At 46.2% G+C, this 5369-nt stretch overlaps 1 pseudogene; it reads left to right on the top strand.

Moving 5' to 3' along the window:
- LOC129517946 (RNA-binding protein EWS-like) overlaps positions 1-1039 on the top strand; it is a 112264-nt pseudogene extending 111225 nt beyond the window's left edge.
- The last annotated feature ends 4330 nt before the right edge of the window (positions 1040-5369 follow it).

Here is a 5369-nt window from a genome sequence, read left to right as displayed (position 1 = left end):
AACTGGGGTAGGAGGAGAGGGGGATTTGACTGTACAGGCATGAGCAGAGGTGGGCAGGGAGGAGGACATGGTGGGAGAACAGCTCTAGAGAGCAAGGTAGTTTCAATAAGCCTAGTGGACCCATGGAGGAAGGACCAGATCTCGATCTAGGCCCATCTATAGATCCAGATGAAGACTCTCACAACAGTGCAAGTTATGTGCAAGGCTTAAGTGACAATGTGACTCTAGATGGTCTGGCATACTCCTTCAAGGAAACCAGACAATCCATGATTCATATCTACTTGGACAAGGATACAAGAAAAGTGTTCTATGAAGACCCACCAACTGCCAAGGCTGCCATGCAGTGGATTGATGGGAAATATTTTCAAGGGAGTGAACTCAAGGTTTCTCTTGCTCTCAAAAAGCCTCCAATGAACAGCAAGCAGTTTGGTATGCCATCCCTGAAGGCAGAAGGATACTGCTGCCACGCTGTGGAGGTCCAGAGGACCCACAAATCCGGGAGGCCACAGGGTCACATGGGAGGCTATAGAGGAGACAGAGGTGGCTTCCACGCAAGAGGGTCCCAGGGTTCGCAAAGGAATCCATCTGGGGGAAAGAAACATCCAGCACTGAGCTGGAGACTGGTAGTGTCCCAATCTAGGGTGTGGAAACCAGAACATTACCTGGAAAACAGGATGCAACCAGTGTAAGACTCCAAAGCCTGAAAGCTTTCTTCTATCACTCTTTCCGCCCCACCCCACCCCGAGTGGTGACTGTGGCAGAGGTAGCCCTGGTGGCATGATGGAAGGAGGGAGTTAGCCCTATGGACAATGGTGACCCCAGTGGGATGTTCAGAGGTGGTCATTGTGGAGACAGAGGTGGCTTCCATGGTGGCCAGGGCATGGACTGAGGTGACTTTGGTGCAGGAACACAAGGTGGCCCTGGTGGGCTCCTTGGACATTTGATGGAACAAATAGGAGGAAGAAGAAGAAAGCATGAAGGACCTGGAAAAATGGATAAAGGCAAGCAATGCCAGGAAAGCAGAGAAAAGCCGGACTAGATGCAGAATCCCTGCAGAACTGCATTGAGTACACATTTATAGTTTTTTTTTTTAATTTATGATAGTCACAGAGAGAGAGAGAGAGGCAGAGACATAGGCAGAGGGAGAAGCAGGCTCCATGCACCAGGAGCCTGATGTGGGATTCGATCCCGGGTCTCCAGGATCACGCCCTGGGCCAAAGGCAGGCGCCAAACCGCTGTGCCACCCAGGGATCCCAAGATTTATAGTTTTTAAACAGAAAAATGTTTTAGATTTATAATTCCATATATATAATTTTGATCATAACATTATGATTATTGCTTGTCTGCACTTTAGTATTTTCCACTATCTGAGAAGAAATATTGAAACAAGTTACATGGTAATGTGCTGAGTTTTTATCCTTCCTTTTAAAATGGTAGTTTAACTAGTACTAAACAATGGGAACCCCTTGGGAGCATGCTAGTATCATTGTGGAGAACAAAGAGGGCCTCAAACTATAACAATGTTAATAGTTGCGATTTTTTTCCATAAAATTCCAAATGTTCATAAAAAAATATGACACCATATACCTAAAACGTGAGGAGGAGAGGAGTAAAGAATGTGTTCAAACTTAACCATGAACTTAGTGTAGACTATTTGCAGAAGATGTTATATGCAAATCTAATGGTACCCAGAAATCAAAACCACTAATAAATATGTGAAGAATAAAGAGAAAGAAATCAAATATATATCACAATAAAATCAAGAAACAAAGACAAGAATGGATGAGAGAAAATCTTCAAAAACAACCACCAAATAAAATGACAATAAGTACATATCTATCAATAATTATTTCAAATGTAAATGAACTAAAAGCTCCAATCAAAAAGACATAGGGAGGAGGAGGGGCAAGATGGCGGAAGAGTAGGGTCCCCAAATCACCTGTCCCCACCAAATTACCTAGATAACCTTCAAATCATCCTGAAAATCTACGAATTCGGCCTGAGATTTAAAGAGAGACCAGCTGGAATGCTACAGTGAGAAGAGTTCATGCTTCTATCAAGGTAGGAAGACGGGGAAAAAGAAATAAAGACACAAAAGGCATCCAAGGGGGAGGGGCCCCGCGAGGAGCCGGGCTGAGGCCGGGGCGAATGTCCCCGGGACAGGAGAGCCCCGTCCCGGAGAAGCAGGAGCTGCACCAACCTTCCCGGGTGGAAAGGGGCTCGCAGGGAGTTGGAGCAGGACCCAGGAGGGCGGGGATGCCCTCGGGCTCCCTGGGACACTAACAGACACCTGCGCGCGCAGGAGAGTGCACCGAGCTCCCTAAGGGCTGCAGCGCACACGGCAGGACGCAGAGCAGCTCAGAGGGGCTCGGGCGGCGGCTCCGCGGAGGGGGCTGCGCGGCTCCGGAAGAAGCTTGGCGGCGGCGGCGGCGGCGGCTCCCGCAGAGGAAGAGGCTCAGCGCGGAGGGGGCTGCGCGGCTCCGGGAGCAGCTCCGCGGCGGCGGCTCCCGCAGAGGAAGAGGCTCCGTGCGAAGGGGGCTGCGCGGCCAGCTCAGAGGGGATCCAGCGGCCCCGCAGAGCAGCGGCTGCGCGACCGGGAGCGCGAATCCCACAGCGCAGGCCCCGGAGCACAGGGCGCCGGGCACAGCCCAGGATCCGGCCTCCCCCGGGACAGGCAGAGGCCGGGAGGGGCCAGGAAAGCAAGGACGCTCCTGCCCCTAGCTGAGCAGATCAGCGGCCCCACCCCAGAGCCTCCAGGCCCTGCGGACCAGACAGAGAGCCCCGTAGTTCCTGCGGGGGCTGAATCCAGGCTTCCAGAGCTGCCCTAACCACTGGGGATGTTCCTCCTAGGGCCTCACGGGGTAAACAACCCCCACTGAGCCCTGCAGCAGGCAGGAGCAGAGCAGCTCCCACAAGTGCTAACACCTGAAAATCAGCACAGCAGGCCCCTCCCCCAGAAGACCAGCTAGACAGACCAGTTCCAGGGGAAGTCAAGGGACTTAAAGTCTACAGAATCAGAAGATACTCCCCCGTGTTTTTTGTTTTTTTTTTTCTTTTATCTTTTCTTCTTGATTTCTGATTGCTTCCCCACCCCCCCTTTTTGCACCTTTCTTTCTTTTTCTTTCTCTTTTTCTTCTCTTTTTTCCCTTTTTTTCTTCTTTTTCTTTTTTCTCTTTTCTTTCCTTCTCTCTCTTTCTCTCCTTTTCCCAACGCAACTTGTTTTTGGCCACTCTGCACTGAGCAAAATGACTAGAAGGAAAACCTCACCTCAAAAGAAAGAATCAGAAACAGTCCTCTCTCCCACAGAGTTACAAAATCTGGATTACAATTCAATGTCAGAAAGCCAATTCAGAAGCACTATTATACAGCTACTGGTGGCTCTAGAAAAAAGCATGAAGGACTCACGAGACTTCATGACTGCAGAATTTAGATCCAATCACGCAGAAATTAAAAATCAATTGAATGAGATGCATTCCAAACTAGAAGTCCTAACGACGAGGGTTAACGAGGTGGAAGAACGAGTGAGTGACATAGAAGACAAGTTGATGGCAAAGAGGGAAACTGAGGAAAAAAGAGACAATTAAAAGACCATAAAGACAGATGAAGGGAAATAAATGACAGCCTAAGGAAGAAAAACCTACATTTAATTGGGGTTCCCGAGGGCGCCGAAAGGGACAGAGGGCCAGAATATGTATTTGAACAAATCATAGCTGAAAACTTTCCCAATCTGGGAAGGGAAACAGGCATTCAGATCCAGGAAATAGAGAGATCCCCCCCTAAAATCAATAAAAACCATTCAACGCCACGACATCTAATAGTGAAGCTTGCAAATTCCAAAGATAAAGAGAAGATCCTTAAAGCAGCAAGAGACAAGAAGTCCCTGACTTTCATGGGGAGGAATATTAGGGTAACAGCAGACCTCTCCACAGAGACCTGGCAGGCCAGAAAGGGCTGGCAGGATATATTCAGGGTCCTAAATGAGAAGAACATGCAATCAAGAATACTTTATCCAGCAAGGCTCTCATTCAAAATGGAAGGGGAGATAAAGAGCTTCCAAGACACGCAGGAACTAAAAGAATATGTGACCTCTAAACCAGCTCTGCAAGAAATTTTAAGGGGGACTCTTAAAATTCCCCTTTAAGAAGAAGTTCAGTGGAACAATCCACAAAAACAAGGACTGAATAGATATCATGATGACACTAAACTCATATCTGTCAATAGTAACTCTGAACGTGAACGGGCTTAATGACCCCATCAAAAGGCGCAGGGTTTCAGACTGTATAAAAAAGCAGGACCCATCTATTTCCTGTCTACAAGAGACTCATTTGAGACAGAAGGACACCTACAACCTGAAAATCAAAGGTTGGAGAACCATTTACCATTCAAATGGTTCTCAAAAGAAAGCAGGGGTAGCCATCCTTATATCAGATGCACTAAAATTTACCCCGAAGACTGTAGTGAGAGATGAAGAGGGACACTATATCATACTTAAAGGATCTATCCAACAAGAGGACTTAACAATCCTCAATATATATGCCCCGATTGTGGGAGCTGCCAAATACTTAAACGAATTATTAGCCAAAGTGAAGAAATACTTAGATAATAATACACTTATACTTGGTGACTTCAATCTAGCTCTTTCTACCCTCGATACGTCTTCTAAGCACATCTCCAAAGAAACAAGAGCTTTAAATGATACACTGAACCAGATAGATTTCACAGATATCTACAGAACTTTACATCCAAACTCAACTGAATACACATTCTTCTCAAGTGCACATGGAACTTTCTCCAGAATAGACCACATACTGGGTCACAAATCGGGTCTGAACCGATACCAAAAGATTGGGATCGTCCCCTGCATATTCTCAGACCATAATGCCTTGAAATTAGAACTAGATCACAAGAAAAAGTTTGGAAGGACCTCAAACACATGGAGGTTTAGGACCATCCTGTTAAAAGATGAAAGGGTCAACCAGGAAATTAAGGAAAAATTAAAAAGATTCATGGAAACTAATGAGAATGAAGATACAACTGTTCAAAATCTTTGGGATGCAGCAAAAGCAGTCCTGAGGGGGAAATACATCGCAATACAAGCATCCATTCAAAAACTGGAAAGAACTCAAATACAAAAGCTAACCTTACACATAAAGGAGCTAGAGAAAAAACAGGAAATGGACCCAAGGCCCAACAGAAAAAGAGAGTTAATTAAAATTCGAGCAGAACTCAACGAAATTGAGACCAGAAGAACTGTGGAACAGATCAATAGAACCAGGAGTTGGTTCTTTGAAAGAATTAATAAGATAGATAAACCATTAGCCAACCTTATTAAAAAGAAGAGAGAGAAGACTCAAATTAATAAAATCATG

This window comes from Nyctereutes procyonoides, unplaced genomic scaffold (genome assembly GCF_905146905.1).
Source record: "Nyctereutes procyonoides isolate TBG_1078 unplaced genomic scaffold, NYPRO_anot_genome, whole genome shotgun sequence".
Classification (NCBI taxonomy): Eukaryota; Metazoa; Chordata; class Mammalia; order Carnivora; family Canidae; genus Nyctereutes; species Nyctereutes procyonoides.
The sequence above is the reverse complement of the archived record's forward strand: the minus strand, read 5'-3'. Positions and strand labels throughout refer to the sequence as shown.